Raw genomic sequence first — 16,165 nt, forward strand, 5'->3', positions numbered from 1 at the left:
TAGAGAGAGCGTGATCTCCTGTGCAAGCACTCGAAGTCTGCTGGCTGTGTCGGACCGCGAAAGTGGCATGGCCTCTTCCTGTGAGTCTTCAAGAGCTGCCCGAGCGGCATTATCGGCGTCTTCGTTTCCTATGACGCCACCGTGACTTGGCAGCCACTGAAACGTCACGTGGTGTCCTTTCTCATGTGATGTATGGAGTAGGCATCTAATATCGAATACGAGCTATTCGTATGGCCCGCGACGCAGAGCTGATAGCACAGATGGTAGGGCTGCCTTTGAGTCACTGAAGATTGACCATTGCTGAGGTGGTTCCCGACTGACGAAACAAAGTGCAGCGCGAAGAGCAGCTAGTTCCGCAGATGTCGATATCATTGGGTGGTCAGTCCTAAAGCTGATGGTAATAGCTCTTGCTGGGACAACCACAGCACCGGACGCACACTGGATGTTTGCGGAACCATCAATATTAATATGTGCACTGTCTGCATACTTCTCGTTCAGAAGAAGCAGGGACCGTTGTTTCAGCACAGGCGACGACAGATCGTACTTTTTCCCAATGCCTGGTACACTGAGATGTACTGTGGGGCTGATAAGACACCAGGGGGATATCGATGGTTTAGATGCAGCGGTGATGCCCGAGGGAAGTTTGTCGTTGTCTTTGACGATAGTTTTAGAGAATGATGCTTGGTGCCTGTCTGAAGGTAGTGTTGCAAGGTGGGGATAGGGGGCACGTACAAAATGTTTGATGTGCGTTCTCAGGGCTTCCACCGTAATGTGAGTTTGCATTGGATGGTCCGGAGTAATCGCAATAGTTGCCTGTGTTGACGTGCATCTGGGCAAACCAAGGCAAGCTCTGAGTGCTTGAGCTTGCGCTGCCTGCGGAACACAAATATTTGTCTTGCAGGTGTTGGTCAGTTCAGGCAGACTATATCTTAAAAAACCGAGATAGAGAGCTCTGTAGTGTTTCAGCATTGCGTCTACTGACATCTCCCACGTCTTTCCTAGCAAGCATTTAAACAACTGGGAAATTGCTGTCAGGCGCCGTTTCATGTAGGTCACGTGCGGGCTCCAACAAAGGTCTCGGTCAATACTTACGCCAAGAAATCTGTGGGTTCTGACATAGGATATGGTCCGCCTATTGATCGAGATGACATAAGGCGTCATTGGTTTGCGAGTAAATGCCCCTAGTGCGCATTTTTCTGGTGATATGCTGAGACCTTGTTTACACAAGTAGCTCGCTGTCAAAGTTGCCACTCTTTGAAGCCGCGCACGTAACTGAGCACGTGTAACTGCTGAAATCCAGACCCAGACGTCGTCTGCGTATATTGAAATCTTGATCGTAGTTGACAAGTATTCAGCAAGTCCAACAAGAGCGAGTTTGAATAGCGTCGGGCTGAGAGCACCGCCTTGAGGAACGCCCCTGCCGGTATAGCATCACGTAGTTGGGCCATCGTCAGTTAATACAAAGAATGATCTTGCAGATAGGTAACTTGCAATTCACAAAAAGATTCGACCACCTAGGCCAACCGTCTCAAGAGCGTCGAGAATGGCCTCATGTAATACGTTATCATTTGCGCCTTTCACATCCAAGAATATAGCTGCAGATGGACACTTACGGGACCTTTCGTGCTGGATATATGAAACGAGATCAACTACATTGTCGATGGAAGAGCGGTCAAGTCGGAAACCAGCCATGGAATTCGGATAAATCTTGTAGTGTTCAAGGTACCATTCCAGGCAGCCAAGGATCATCCGTTCCATTATCCTTCCTATCCAGCTGGCCAGCGCTATTGGGCGGTAAGAGGTGAGCTCTAGTGGGGATTGGCCCTGCTTGAAGAGTGGCACCAGGCGGCTTACTTTCCATTCGTCAGGAACGTATCCCTCCTGGCGTGAGGAATTGTAAAGACTCAACAATTCACTCCGTGCAAATTCTCCAAGATAGCACAAGGCTCGGTATGATATACCATCTGGGCCCGGAGATGAAGAGCGCCTGCATAGAGATAGTGCCGCCTCGAGCTCCTCCATTGTAAAAGGAAGGTCCATGCGGCAATCGCGGGAATAGGGGATGTCACCTCGGGCTGGAGCATCTGGACGAGTGGCTTGGTCTGCACAAAAGTCTTCTGTAACGTGAATATCTTGCCGCCCTTGAAAAAGCGCGAGCGCCTTGAATGGAAAACGCTGATCCGGAAGGCAACGCAGACCTTACACCGTTTTCCAAATGTGAGACAGTGGCTTGCGGGGGTCTAGTGTCTGTCAAAACGTTGTCCAACGATCCAACGCTAATTTATCCATAAGATTCTGCAGAGAGTTTCACAGAGTTTACTTTTTTGATTGTCCCAACACATCCTAGCAGTAAAGGTTACCCCAAAGGCCCTAGAAGCTTCAACACACTCTATATTACTCTGATAAAGCATGAGCAAGTACCCACCGTGGTTTGACAGTGGCCATCGTGTTGGGCAGCTGAGTACGACTTCGTAGCAACGAATCCTGGCCACAGCAGCCGCATTTCAATGGGGGTGAAATAAGAAAGCACCCGTGTAGTTAGGTTTAGGTGCATCTTAAAGAACCACAGATGGTCCAAATTATTCCGTAGTCCCCCTCTACGGCATGCCTCATAATCAGATTGTGGTTTTGGCATCTAAAGCCACATAATTTAGTTCATTTTCAATGAAGTTTGGGTCTTGCGCTTTGAATGCGTTGGTAAGTTTTTGGTACATTACGAGTTTTCCGGCGTCTTTCTGTCTGTCTGCCTGTGTTTGTTTTACGTTAACCATTTTCCCACCTACCTTGATTGGGCTGCTGTGCTCAGGCAACTTGGTTCGAAACTAACCATCGGACCAAGCTGAGTCACTGAGTATGTGCCAATGTGTGGACACATGCCGCTCTTCAACGGACTTTTTTTCACGCCGGCATGGGTAATTGTAGACGCGGGAGTGGGTAGGCACTTCTGCTCGAAGAAGCACTTGAGCGCCGACTTGGAGACCACTCGGTCTGCACTAATCATCAATGAACCTCGTTGATGCCTACCTGGGTTATAATGCGTTTGTGCCAGAAGGTGTGTGCAACTCTTCAATGAACGTCTTGGACACCAACTTGGGCAACTAGGTATGTGCCACTGGGAATCTTCCTCTGAACAGTGACGAGAAAGATGCCTTAAATTTTTCCGATGCTGCGCGAAATTGAGTCCATGTCACAAGGGTTACTTAATTAAGAACAACAACCTGACGCTTTAGCAGGCTGCTGCTCTATATAAGCACTGGGTATGGGCCGCTTCTCAATGGACGTTTTTCACACCAAAACTTTAGCGAGCGGCGCCACGAATGCATTGCGTACGTGCCAGTCTTCAATGAGCCTTTCACCTCCTTGGGTTGCTGAGCATGTGTCATTGAGCGTGCGGCAAGCGAGGGACCAATTGTCAGCGTTCACAGGCACCGGGGCGCCATGCTTGTCGTCTCAGATGCCGCGCGCGGACTTCGCGGCCGTGCCACTAGATGGCGCAGCGTGTCCAGAAAGAAGAGCCGTCGAGGATCCCGGCTGCCACATGACGCGTTTTCAAGCGCCATTCATTTCGGAGACCAGGCGCAGGCTTCGCCGTGGCGGCGCTAGATGACGCCGAGGGTTCTTAGGGAACACGAAGCCTACATGCAAGCGCTGTTTTAGGATGGTGACAGCATTTGTAAGGGTACTTGCCGCTGGCAGCTAGATTGGCGGGTTAGACTTTCAGACAAATTGTAAAATGAGGGACACAAAAGGGCGAAAGCCCACGTTTACCGCAACCCGTGGTGACGTGAAACTAATTAACTTCTATAAATAAACTTTGGCCTCAGCAGCCAGAGACATATAGCGCGTCTGAGCGCAGTACACGGCATGTCTACGCTTTAGTTAGACAGGCTATATAGCGCGCTTTTTATGACAGCACACTTAGAAAAATACCTTTCATATATTACGTGCAAGTGGAAGGTAACGACAATGCTTAATGCAGTTGAAATTCTTAGCGTGAGATAATACTGCCCCGAGTACGCCACCATGCATTATAACTAGTTGATGTATACGTGTTCCACGACATGCAATAGAAAAAAAAAGAAGTTTGGTGTGTTGAAATAAAACGAAAAGGCAGCTAGTATATTAAAGATGCCTGCAGATTTAGTGTGCGCATTGGTATAAAACTAAATTAAAGAAATTCGATAGATCGCGTGCCGTCATGGGTATACACCAGAGCATGGGAAAAATAGCAGGAATGTGCCGAGACTTCTAACCACATGGGGGATCAAAATGGCTACTCACCAAATTTGGCGGTAAATAGCGGTGAAAATTTTAGTGTTGTGACCACCCTAAAACAGTGCTTGCGTGTAGGCTCCCTATGAAGGAAGCGCGGAAGAGGAGTCCCACTGCAATACACGCCTCATACGTACCGAGTTTTGACGGTGACAGTACGTTGAGTCACCACATGGATTCAATGGTAAGACGTTAACATGGACAGTTATCGTGATATGGGTTCTGCCGCAGTTGTTTTCTATGAGCAATTCTAGGGCCCCAGCATCTGACATCAAAGATGAATAAGCTCGACCAAGGCATTGGAATGTAACCAAACACAGGTACATTGTTAGTGCGTTTCATCTGGTCGTTGCCACCCTCTGCAATTTCCGACAAACCGGGCAACGCCAGCGTGAGACATTTTAGGAGTTGTTAACTATCAACTATCTTTACTGCGACAGCACTTAAGTAAGTGCTCGTAACAGAGATTACCCTTAGCGTCGTTTTGTCCACTCCGTTCTTCAAGCTGAAGTTTAAGTTTTATTCAACTTTTATGCATCAAAGATGTCAGTTTAACAAAGAATTGTATACAGAATTAGCACTACACAGGGACTCCCAAAGTTAGGAACTGTCAGGGGGACTCCCACACTCTCACATTGATCTCGTGGCCGTGCGGATGTTGCGGGGCGAGATGCAGTCGGGAGACGCAGGCGAGCACATCAAATAGACTTTACTAACAATAACCCCAAAATAAAACACACTCAAAATAGCATTCAGAACTCAACCGACAAATATAAAACTCCACACTCAATTGCTTATGCTAAACAATGTCCTTATCTTCGCCTACGTGCGTCCTTAGCGCGTTTCGCGCGAAAGTCCGGCAACTCTGGCCTATGGCTGCACACTAACAAAACAGAACGCTCTTACGAGGCTCATTCGTGGTACGCATCTCCAAGTCCGATGAACGTCTGTTCTTGGTCACCGTCGGTGCTCCCGCCGACTCCGCAAGTTTCGCTTCCTTGGCATCGGCCGGCCAGCTCCTCCGTCTCGGATGCCAGCGTCCCGAACTATGGTGACGTGTCACACAGGCCTGCCTGGCTAGGCCTAACACCGGGCTTCGCCGCTACCTCTCCGTGTGCCGACGAGAAGCCCCGAGGACTATCGTTCATGTTGGTCTGCCGAAGAAGGGGAATCCAATCCCTGGAGTGTCCGGCAGCGCCGTGGGAGGCTGCAGCAGGTCCAGGGAGCCTCGCTCGAACGTCGCCGATGTCGACGCTACACCCTGGGTCACCAGCGCCACGCGCCCACCCGAACTTCCAGGACTCCCGTCGCCAGTGCGAAGCTGGCGCTCCAACCTTGTTGGCCCAGAGCCACGTCGATAATACCACCTCGGCGTCGCTTCTCCACCGATCACAACTCGGGTCACGCGCCTTGAGGGCTCGTGCCGTTCGGACCGGTCGGCGCACATCGTCCTCTTTTTTTCTTTCTTGTGCCCCATGTCTCTTACATATGACACACACACGAACAAAATAAAAAAAAGAGATACAGATCAAGCATTGGTTACGGTGATTTTACAGACATTTAATAAAAATAAGGAACAGTGCGAAAAAACAAGAAAATATAAAGGTGTTTAGTATGACAAAAATTGCGAAGAAAACTTCTCTAGTGAACAAGCAATGCAAATTTACAATACAATAAAAATAGGAGTAATATAACATTTAGTATATTAGCTGACTGACTGAATAAACTTTATTGAAACCAGCAAGAGATGGTGGCTGGGCCTAGGCCTCCCACGTGGGGACGTCGAGGTGTTGCCTCTTCGCCGCCTCGCAGGCCTGCTGGGTCGCCCAGAGTTGGTCGTCAAGGTTGGGGCTACGCAGGGCAGCGTGCCATCTCGACGAGAGGGTCGTGGGGTTAGTGTCGGGGTATTGGTGTGTACAGTCCCAAAGCATGTGTGGAAGTGTGGCTGGCTGTGTCTTGCAGATATGGCACGTGGGATTGGGGTAAATGTCTGGGTAGATCTTGTTATAAAGTTGTAACGAGGGGTAAGTACTGGTTTGTAGCAGGCGGAAAGTTGTAGCCTGCGCTCAGGATAGTTTGTTGTGTGGGCCGGGGAAGGTTCTACGCTCTAAGTAGAAGGACTTCACAAGATCATTGTAGTGTGTCAGGCGATCCCTACCGGGGGAGGCAGCCTCCCCTTCTCCCGCGCGGTTAACTAGGCCTCGCGCTATGGAGTGGGTAACCTCGTTGAGGTTGGGGAGGTGCGGGTGGACGGTGCCTACATGAGCCGGGAACCAGACGAGTGTAACCTGATGGTCGGTGGAGCGGGGCGCTTGTTGCAAGATGCGCAAGGCTTGGTGTGAAATACGGCCGTTGATATAGTTGATAACGGCGGAGCGGGAGTCAGAGACGATGGTATGGCATGTTGGGTCTAGTGTGGCTAGCGCGATGGCCACTTCTTCAGCTTCCTCAGCGTGTGGGGTTACTAGGCTGATAGCATGGTGGAGAGATCCTTCACGCGTGGTGACGGCTGCAAAGCGGGTACCGTGGGGATATTCAGCGGCGTCGACGAAACTCACACCGTCGTGGCGAGTAAGGAATTCGGTGAGAACCGTGGCACGTGCTGTGCGACGTGCGTGGTTGTATTCGGGGTGCATGTTTCTGGGGATAGGATCGGCGTGAATCCAAGCTCGTATGGTGGAGGGGATCTGGTGCTTATGGCCGTGTTGATGGTGGTAGGTGATACCGTGCGAGGTGAGGATATGGCGACCCGTCGCTGTGAGAGTGAGTCTCTCCAGCTGAGAGCGACGTTGGGCCTCGATGAGCTCGTCCAGTGTGTTGTGGACGCCTAGTTGAAGGAGGAGGTCAGTGCTGGCGCAACCGGGGAGGCCCAGGGCTTGTTTATAGACACCGCGTAGGAGGATGTTGATGTTGGTTTGTTCATCCTTGTACCAGTTTAGATACGCAGCAACGTAGGTGATGTGGCAAATTACGAATGACTGGATTAATTGGAGCAGATTCTCCTCTTTCATACCCCCACGGCGGTTGGAGACCCGCTTCAAAAGTCTCATGGTGTTGGCTGTATTCATCTTGATTTTGGCGAGGGCACTGCCATTCGCTCTGTTCGCCTCTATGAGCAAGCCGAGCACACGGATATTGGTGACGAGGGGTATGGGGCTGCCTAAGTGAATTATTATTACAATCATGAAAGTCAGTTCTTAGGATGAAGAGAGTTGCTGCATAAAATATTTCTTAACTTGGTCCTTGAATATATGCTCTGTGGGGGGATGATTTAATGGAATAAAATTCCATACTTTTATTCCCCACAAATGTGGTAGTGAACTTACCGTAGTTTGCCACCTCATCGTCGCCAGCCTCCACCACATTCGCGCCCGTGTCACTGTGACAAAGCCCACTTGAAATGTGGGCACGCTAACCACTGAGCTATCGCGCATCAACGCAGACAAGATTACAAGACCACAGGACAGCACTCTGTCCGGTGCTCTTTGCTCGCTCGTCCTGGGTTGCGCTGTTCCTGTTTTTATTCTAAAGATTTTACTACCGCTCGACCTCAAATTCGCAGTTAGAACACGAGCCCTAAAGTTAATAATTATTAAGTTACATAATGAATGCGTTTATTTGGTCACATGGACACTGTGGATTGTCGCGCAAGTAACACAACCCTGGTCAGAAGAAGAACCCTGCATATATATACTGTGCCGTGGGAAGCGTACGTTGCCTAGAAAAAGACAAGTTCACTTGTCGAAACGTTGGCTCCCGCGTTTACCTTTCTCGTTTTACTCACCTCTAGTCAGGTAATTCACCTCAGAAGTTCATATTGCGTTGTATGCTCCGTGGGATTAAAAAAGATAATGACATGCGTTTTCGTACAGGCAAGAAGATAATTCCTCTTCATCTGGGCGTAAATCACACATGTTCTTTTTCTCCCGTGGGTGCTCAACAAACCAGGGGACATCATGTCTACACCGCAAACCTTTGAGGAAAAGGTCTGTACCGACTGATCGAAAGCTTCGCCCGGGTGACAGAAAGTTACAGCAAAGAAAGTTTTTCAAGTGGCAAAACAGTGCCACTCGACAATTTACTCTGCTGCGATTCGCTATCCATTCAGTGTATCTTCTTTGTTCTGGGTAAATTTACTCGCGGGCAAAATGGCTTTGTGCCAAGAGGCCGCAGGACCGGGGATGTCTGGATATGAATGTCAACGGGGAGTTCTATCTACCTTTCCCTGTTTTTTTTTTTTTTTTTTCAAGTAGCCCTCGTGTAGCGTTTGTGCAGCTTTTGGCTTTCGTGTTGCTTTTACGGAATTGTTCGCCCAGGTTGGATGCCGGTCAAGGCAGCCGCATATAAATGGGGGAGAAAAGCCAAAAACAATGTGCGAGTACCGCTATTGACGCTGTCCAGCTTGACCGCACGTTATTCGCGGTGTGACCATGGCTATCGAACTTTAAGTCCCCGCAGTTGCAATCCACGCGTTTTCTTTCTTTGCCCTGCCACGCTGTCTTGGCTTGGCTTCCCAGCCGACATGCCCGCGACGCCAGCGACGCTCATTGAGATGCGGGCTTCCGATTACGCGCCCAAGCGCCGTACTACACTCGGAGGGTTGCTTTACCGACTGGCGATAAACCCGGTGGCAGCGAGAGCGGCTGCGTGCGCCGTGGTCGGCTAATTGGTCGTTAATTAGGCATTTCGCAAGGTCGCCCATTGCTGCTGCGGGTGCGCACGCCGACTGTGAGAGCGCCATCAATTCTCCGCCGCGCACACTCGCCGAGGAGCTCACCGCATCAACAGCGTCTCGCCGAGATAAATTGTCCGAGACGCCGCAAGGCCTCAAGGCAGCAAGCCACCCGAATGCATCGTTATAGCCTAGCGGAGCAAACGAGTGGAAGGTCCGTAGAAAGCGACAGGACAGCGTTGAACGTGCAGATTTGAATATGCGCTGGTAGCTTCGATATTTGGCGATAAAGGAAACAACCTCCGGCGTTGTGCGTATCTTGTTTGGCCTGCGCTAGAAGCGTCAACATTGTTCGCCTTTCATATGGCCGCTGACTCGCGTGGAAAACAAAATATTGGATTTGTTTATGCACGCATATTCTGAGGGTTGAAGCTGCTTTTGTATTTGGCAACAGCCACTGAGGTTCCGATACCTTCAGTTTCAATAGAAAAGCTTTGGCTTCACAGAGTTCCACGTCGGTAGACGACACAGAAAGGAAAAAAAAAACAACGGATGGCTTCTGTGGCTGTTGCTTGCAGCGGTATTGAACCCTGCGAACATTTCGGTTCGTCTGGTTGGAAAAATTGGTCAAGCCACGCAGTGCGGTGTGGTAAACAATGTCATAAAACTTGATCCGACCAGCACAAACAACAACGCTGTTTCGCGAAACGAACTGCTCCTGACGGCCGCGCAAGGTAAATTGATGACGCAAGCAAATTACTGCAGGTGGCGGCACCAGATGCGCTGATTACGTTCCTATAATTAGAAGCCGTTATCGCTCTTTAGTGCCTTATCCATCCGTGCAGAGTCATTATCTACCGTAATCAACCGTACTATGGCAGCGTCTGCGCATGGCGCAGCCGCGCGGGCCGTATCTTGAAAGCGATCCGCGACGGGGACAGTGTGCGCCGGTTGCTGATAGCTTCGTGTGCGCTGTGTTCTCGCCACTCAGTTAGCGTTGAAGCGAGATGCAGCACCAAGGTCAATTCGCTCGCTGCTGCGGGCCCTATCTTGAAGGCGATCGTCTTACTTGACGGACAGATGGAGGGACGGACGGATGCACGAACGAATGGCTTTCCTCGTTGGGTAAGCATAGAGATGCTTATGCATTTAAAAAAGCAGCTGCGAAAGCAGCTACGAAGGCAGTACAAGAGGCGCGCAGCGACGCAATCGAGAAGCGCGAGGCTAGCAAGCGCACTCGTCCCGCCGAAACGACAACAGGGTGAACTAACGAAGCGCACGCGTGCGTGCGTGCTTCGGACAATGCCGGTGTGCAGATCCCGAGCAGCGCGGCCGCGAACAACTTTCCATGCCTGCGCGCGAGTGAGTGAATTTCGCGCTGCTGCACGACCGTTGGAGCAACGGGAGAGAGAGCGGCCCGCTCAGTCTTTCAAGCGCGCAGCTTGACCGGGAACGTTCTTGGAGCGAGCAGTAGCCTTGCGATTGCTACGGTGGTGTCATTACACGAATATGAATGAGGGCGTGCGATGGGATTCTCACAGATACCCCACATTTTCGATTATTTAAGATTATTTAAGTACCTAGGTGAACATTATAACAATAGAAATATTTTTTGTGCTATTAGGGTTCTTCGGATACTTCACAAACTTTCTGAGCTCTGTCTGTCTGTCTGTCTGTCTGTCTGCGCACACCTGAAATAGCATGTTGCTTGCCTTTAGCTCTTTTGTGCAGTTTGATATCTCTCTGGAGTCGGTGAGTTGATAATCTCTTAGCGAATGTGGGAAGCCAATGCAGGTGCTTATTTCTAGTCGGATTTGAGGCATTTTGCGGGTTGATATAGATATGTTAATTCAATAGCGCAGCCGGTTATTCTAGCATATGATTTTATACCGTCTAATGGACGTGGTAGAGCAACTGCTATGATTAAGCCCTCTGACGCAGCCATGCCCCACTGGACGCAACGCATATATTTAGCAGAATGCTCACCTAAGTTATACTCAGCAATTTTCGGCACAAAAGCTCGTACAAAAGTTTCGTGTATGAGCATTTAGAACTTATGGTGGTAGAATTAAAATTGAAGTTTTGATCAGAGCACATTTTACTGTTCCTATAGAATCCCTCGTTTTCATTCTACATGACTATAAGCACTGCGCTGCATGCTAGCAGGCAATAGGCAATAGATCACGAAGAGAAAACGCAATCACAGTTGTAAAGAAGCGCGAGGAATCGGTAATTGTGGGTGAGCACCAATTTGGTTGCGTGCCAACGTCGTCTAGAAGAGCGTAAACATTTGGGAACAAGATGTCCAGGGGCACGAACCCTGCACACTCGATTTATCGGGCAAGCTCTTTATGGTTCTCGCCCGCATTAGCAGCAACGCTAGACCGTTCTTGTAAGGTCGCTCATATATCCAAGGAGCTTCTGCCTAAACTACGAATATAGCAATAAAAAATAATATTCCGTAGGGAGTGTTGTTTTCAGAAAGATCCTTGCGGTGAAGTCGTATACAGGCAAGAAGAAGGCATGGCTGGGCGACCATTGCCAAGCGGGGCAGTAAATATAGGGGTCGTGCAAAAGTTGGGTTGCCCACATTCACGGCACGGCTGTCCACCCGCAGGGCACAGCCCTGATGCTGACGCGCAAAGTGCGTCGTCGAAGGCACCGAGGCTATCCGGCGATGCTGTCGAAGAATGTTAACACAACCGCGGAAGTTCTGCGGGACCTTTCAGGTGCCGCAGCCGCACTACACGCGCGCGCTTCTAACTGCTTCGCCGTCCCTTCGAATGTGGCCCAGCGGCGGCCTGAATAAAGGTGTCTTGTCGGGTCGAGGACTGCATGGCTGTAGGCGGGTGCGTGAGGTAACCTTTCTAATTGAATAGCTGCAGAATTGCTAAGAGCAATGCATCAGGGCCTGTTGAATATTTCAGAGAATGACGAGAAGCGATATAATATGAAGGAGACAGCGAAGAAAGAGATGTCGGAGAGCAGCGCGAGCTGCAATGTAAGGAACTCGGTTGCCCGTTGGCAAGAGGACGCGAGTGAGAGCGACGCGTCTTGTGCTGGCTTAAATGTTCGACTTAGCGCTTGACAATTACTTGCGTTCTGCAGCTAGTTTAGACCACAGTTAAAGCCTCCTGCGAACGTAGTGCTGGGCTAATTGTTTCATGCATGCTAGCTCATACTGAAGATGGTGACGCGAAACAAGTGCTTGTGCTCTGCCTGCTTTCTCTCATCTTGTTTTAAAGCGTGCGCTTGTTAAACCTGCGAGTTAAAGAGCTTAGAGATGTTCAGCCTGCTCGTAAGCTTTGTGTGCGCCACGGCTCACCGCTCCACTTCTTTGTCAAGGATTAATTTCGTTGTTAAAATATGTGCTAGTTGTGGAACTTGCGGTAAATCTAATAAATTGCATTGCTCTGTTTGTGTAACACTATTTGTAAAGTTATCAAGGCGAATTACGTCTAAGTTATCGGAATGCATTAAATAATTCATGACGCACTCACATGTTGCAAGTAGTGTAAAATATGAAGAGAGGAGGAGGAGGAGGAGGAGGAGGAGGAGGAGGAGGAGGAGGAGGAAATAACTTTATTGCGTGTCCTGCGAGTTGGTGGGGAGGGCCGAAGGTCCCGCCTAGGTGAGGTACTTTAAATTTTCTTTGTCTGTTTATTACATTTCAGAATACCACACTCTATAATACGCATAACTAGCGAAAGCGTTTGTTTCGATTACATATTATGCCTACATGGGGTGTTTCAAGCAACTTGATCAAAATATGAAATTGGTACAGCATAAGTGAAAGTCTCCAGTGTTGTCGAACAGGACAATGTCTTCTGCAAATGGAGGGTTGCTGAGATATTTGCCGTTGACCTCCTTCGTAAGCTTTTCCATTCGAATATCTCTACCTAATCAGCAACATTGGAGATGAAGTGCGACAAATAATTGAGGACCTTAACTGAGAAAGGGGAAGAGTGGGGTTGAAGATTAATATGCAGTTGACAAAGGTAATATTCAATAGCCTAGCAAGGAAACAAGAACTCACCCGCCGCGGTGATTTAGTGGCTAAGGTGTTGCGCTGCTGAGCACGAGGTCACGGGATCGAATGCCGGCTGCGGCGGCCTCATTTCGATGGGGGCGAAATGCAAAAACTTCCGTGTCCCAAGCATTAGGGGCGCGTTAACCCTTTAACTGGCAAGACAAGAAAGAGCTAACCTAGAACATTTTTATTGCTTTATCTCTTCTTAATGTCGTTAAACTACATACCAAATGAAATATGAAAGGGTTTCTCTGAAAACTAAGTGAGATACAATGGGTCCAAAATATTATTAACCGGCTGGTTTGAAGCAAATGTATGGTCCATAACTTGTGTTTGGTACTTGCTTTGACAAGGTAAATGTTTGTTCTTGAGCTGTACGTCAACGAAAAAAAGTAATAGTTTTCTCAAGCAAAAAGAAAAAAATTAGCATTAGCGATAATACCACGACCATGTCCGCTAATACGATACCGACGAGGTCTTCGAGTTTTCTCACCACAACATCTGCCGCCACTCACGGTCGACATTTTTGTAACTACCACTGTTGAGCAGGTACATAAATTAAGGTAAATTGAAAGGCACAGAATAATATTTGGTTTTGCATAGCGTTTTAAGATATTTTTATAAGGTCCGCAACATTGTTGAGTTGCCAGTTAAAGGGTTAAGATCCCGTGGTAGTTAAAATTAATCCAGAGTCCCCCACTACGGCGTGCCTTATAATCAAATCTGATTTTCACACGTAAAACCACATAATTATTTAATTAAATAATAAAGAATTCATGCTCGCCAGACAGCCTCTAGAGATCGCACAGGAGCACCTTCGTCTAGGTTAACTACTCACAGGGGACCCTCGCCGTGAGAACGAAATTTGCAGAACAATAAAAGAGGTTTGGAGTGCATACGGTAGGCATTACCAAATCCAGATGGGGAGCATACCGCTGTGGTTGAAAAGAAAACTCTACAAACATTGCATCCTACCTGGGCAGACATAAGGGACAGAAATTTGGATGTTAAGATGTATGATACACACACGTAATATTTCTGTATTTGTACCAATAAATAAATTCTGAAGCAAAGAAGCTTGAGAAGTTAAGGAACGCGCAAAGAGCGATGCAACGAACAACCTCTTGGCGTAACCTTAAGGGACAAGAGAGCGGTGTAGTGGAAGAAAGAGCAAGCTGGGGTAGTTGATATTCTAGGTGACATAAAGGGAACAAATGGAGCTGGCCAGGTCATGTGATGGGCAGGGTAAATAACCAGTGTGCCATTAGAGTTACAGAATGGGTGCAACGGCAGTGCAACAGTAGGCTGAATAAATAAGAAAATTTTTGACACCTCCAAGACGAGCACCGCCCCCACGTTACGGTGTTTTTAAACTTCCATCGGAAGACGTTCGGCCTAAGAAACATTGGCCAATAATTTCAACGCTTCATCGATTCCGTCAGCCGTTACCGCTTACATTGTCGACCTCCTCGTCACAAGCCGTTCCGTTTAAGATATTGAAACCTTGCAGTTATTTCTTCATCTGGCCAGTCGAGGCGCTATCCATGCCGCCAAGAGGTGATTTGGTCGTCCGGAGCTTCAATTTTCGTAACCGGCTAGTCGAGATTGACTGCTGCTCAGTGGCTATGGTGTTGGGCTGCTGAGCACGAGGTCGCGGGATCGAATCCCGGCCACGGCGGCCGCATTTCGATGGGGGCGAAATGCGAAAACACCCGTGTACTTAGATTTAGGTGCACGTTAAAGAACCCCAGGTGGTCCAAATTTCTGGAGTCCCCCACTACGGCGTGCCTCATAATCAGAAAGTGGTTTTGGCACGTAAAACCCCATAATTATTATTATTAGATTGACTGCACCTGGCTGCTGCAGTCCAAGGTTCGCGTCATCGACTTTCCGCAGCTGACCACCGTGACTTAGCTTTGTGAATTCCAGGGGCAATAGATTTATACCGATGTTTTGTTCTCGATTGTGCAAGATTCACGGATCGTGCTGGTTAAGTGGACTCGACGCGGCTCAGAAGCTTTCACCGGAGTCGAGTCTTTCCTCGCCTCGGCCAGGCTGCTTATACATCCATAGCCTGACACAGCTACTGCCATCATGACTGACACTTCAACGTTGCCGAATCCTGCACAGGCACGCAACAGTGTGTTTGCGATGTTAATTGCCGCTAATGCCTTTGTGCAGCACTTTCGACACTTCGTCGAGTGCAGTCCATTTACTGTCATTACAGACAGAAAGAAGCCTCTGCCCCTTGCACCGACCATCACCCACTCCACTTTCTGTTAGCACAAAACTTGCCACATGTCATACATCACGGAGTTCACAACCATATTCCGTAACGTGGATGGGCCTGACAACGTCCCAGCCGATGTGCTAAGTCGTGTAGATGCCACATCTAACCCCTGTTAAAAGCCGTGTGTCATCAACGTCGGCATACTCCCCAGTCATCAGAACGACGACGCTCAACTTCGTGCATTCTAAAATTCGTCAAGATCGCTGCTAGTGCAGGATGTCGTTTTGACTTCAGTTGGTACATCTGTTGTCTGTGACATTTTACGGTGTACCATGGCTGTTTATTCTCGCATCATTTCCTCGACGTATTTACGAGGCAGTCCGAAGCCAGTCACATCGCCGAAGGTTCACATCTGAGCCACACAGAAACTTCTTGAGGGGAGTTTTGTTTGGTCCCAGCTAAAACAGATTATTTCCCTACTGTGTTTGTTGCTGCTTCTTGTTGTGTCAACACCCCAAGATTCAGTGTCTCTCCTTACCTCTTGTTAAACCCTTTCTTCCACCGAATGATTGGTGTCCGGAGTGTAGCTGTGTTCTTCCCACCACTCTGTATATGCATATCCAGTATCCGGACGATTTCGACCTGTGGTACCGGTCAACCTTCCAGTTCGATGACGATGGGGAAGCAAGGGGAGTTGCGGTTCTTGGGACGGATGCATAGCAGTCCGCGCTCCTCTGGGGCACAAGAAAGTTCTGCGCTAACTGCATATTTTGGAGTTAGACTGGCGGCTGCTTGGATGATATCTTGTATGGCGCCATCACCGCCATGGGTAGTCCATAGCGTGATGTCATTAGCATAAAGAATATGTTTCAGGTGAGGAATGGTTGCCAATTGTCGCGCTATGGGTATAAGAGTGATATTAAATAAGAAAGGTGAGAGGACGGATCCTTGCGGGGTGCCG

Source organism: Dermacentor andersoni, chromosome 4 (assembly GCF_023375885.2).
Source record: "Dermacentor andersoni chromosome 4, qqDerAnde1_hic_scaffold, whole genome shotgun sequence".
Lineage (NCBI taxonomy): Eukaryota > Metazoa > Arthropoda > Arachnida > Ixodida > Ixodidae > Dermacentor > Dermacentor andersoni.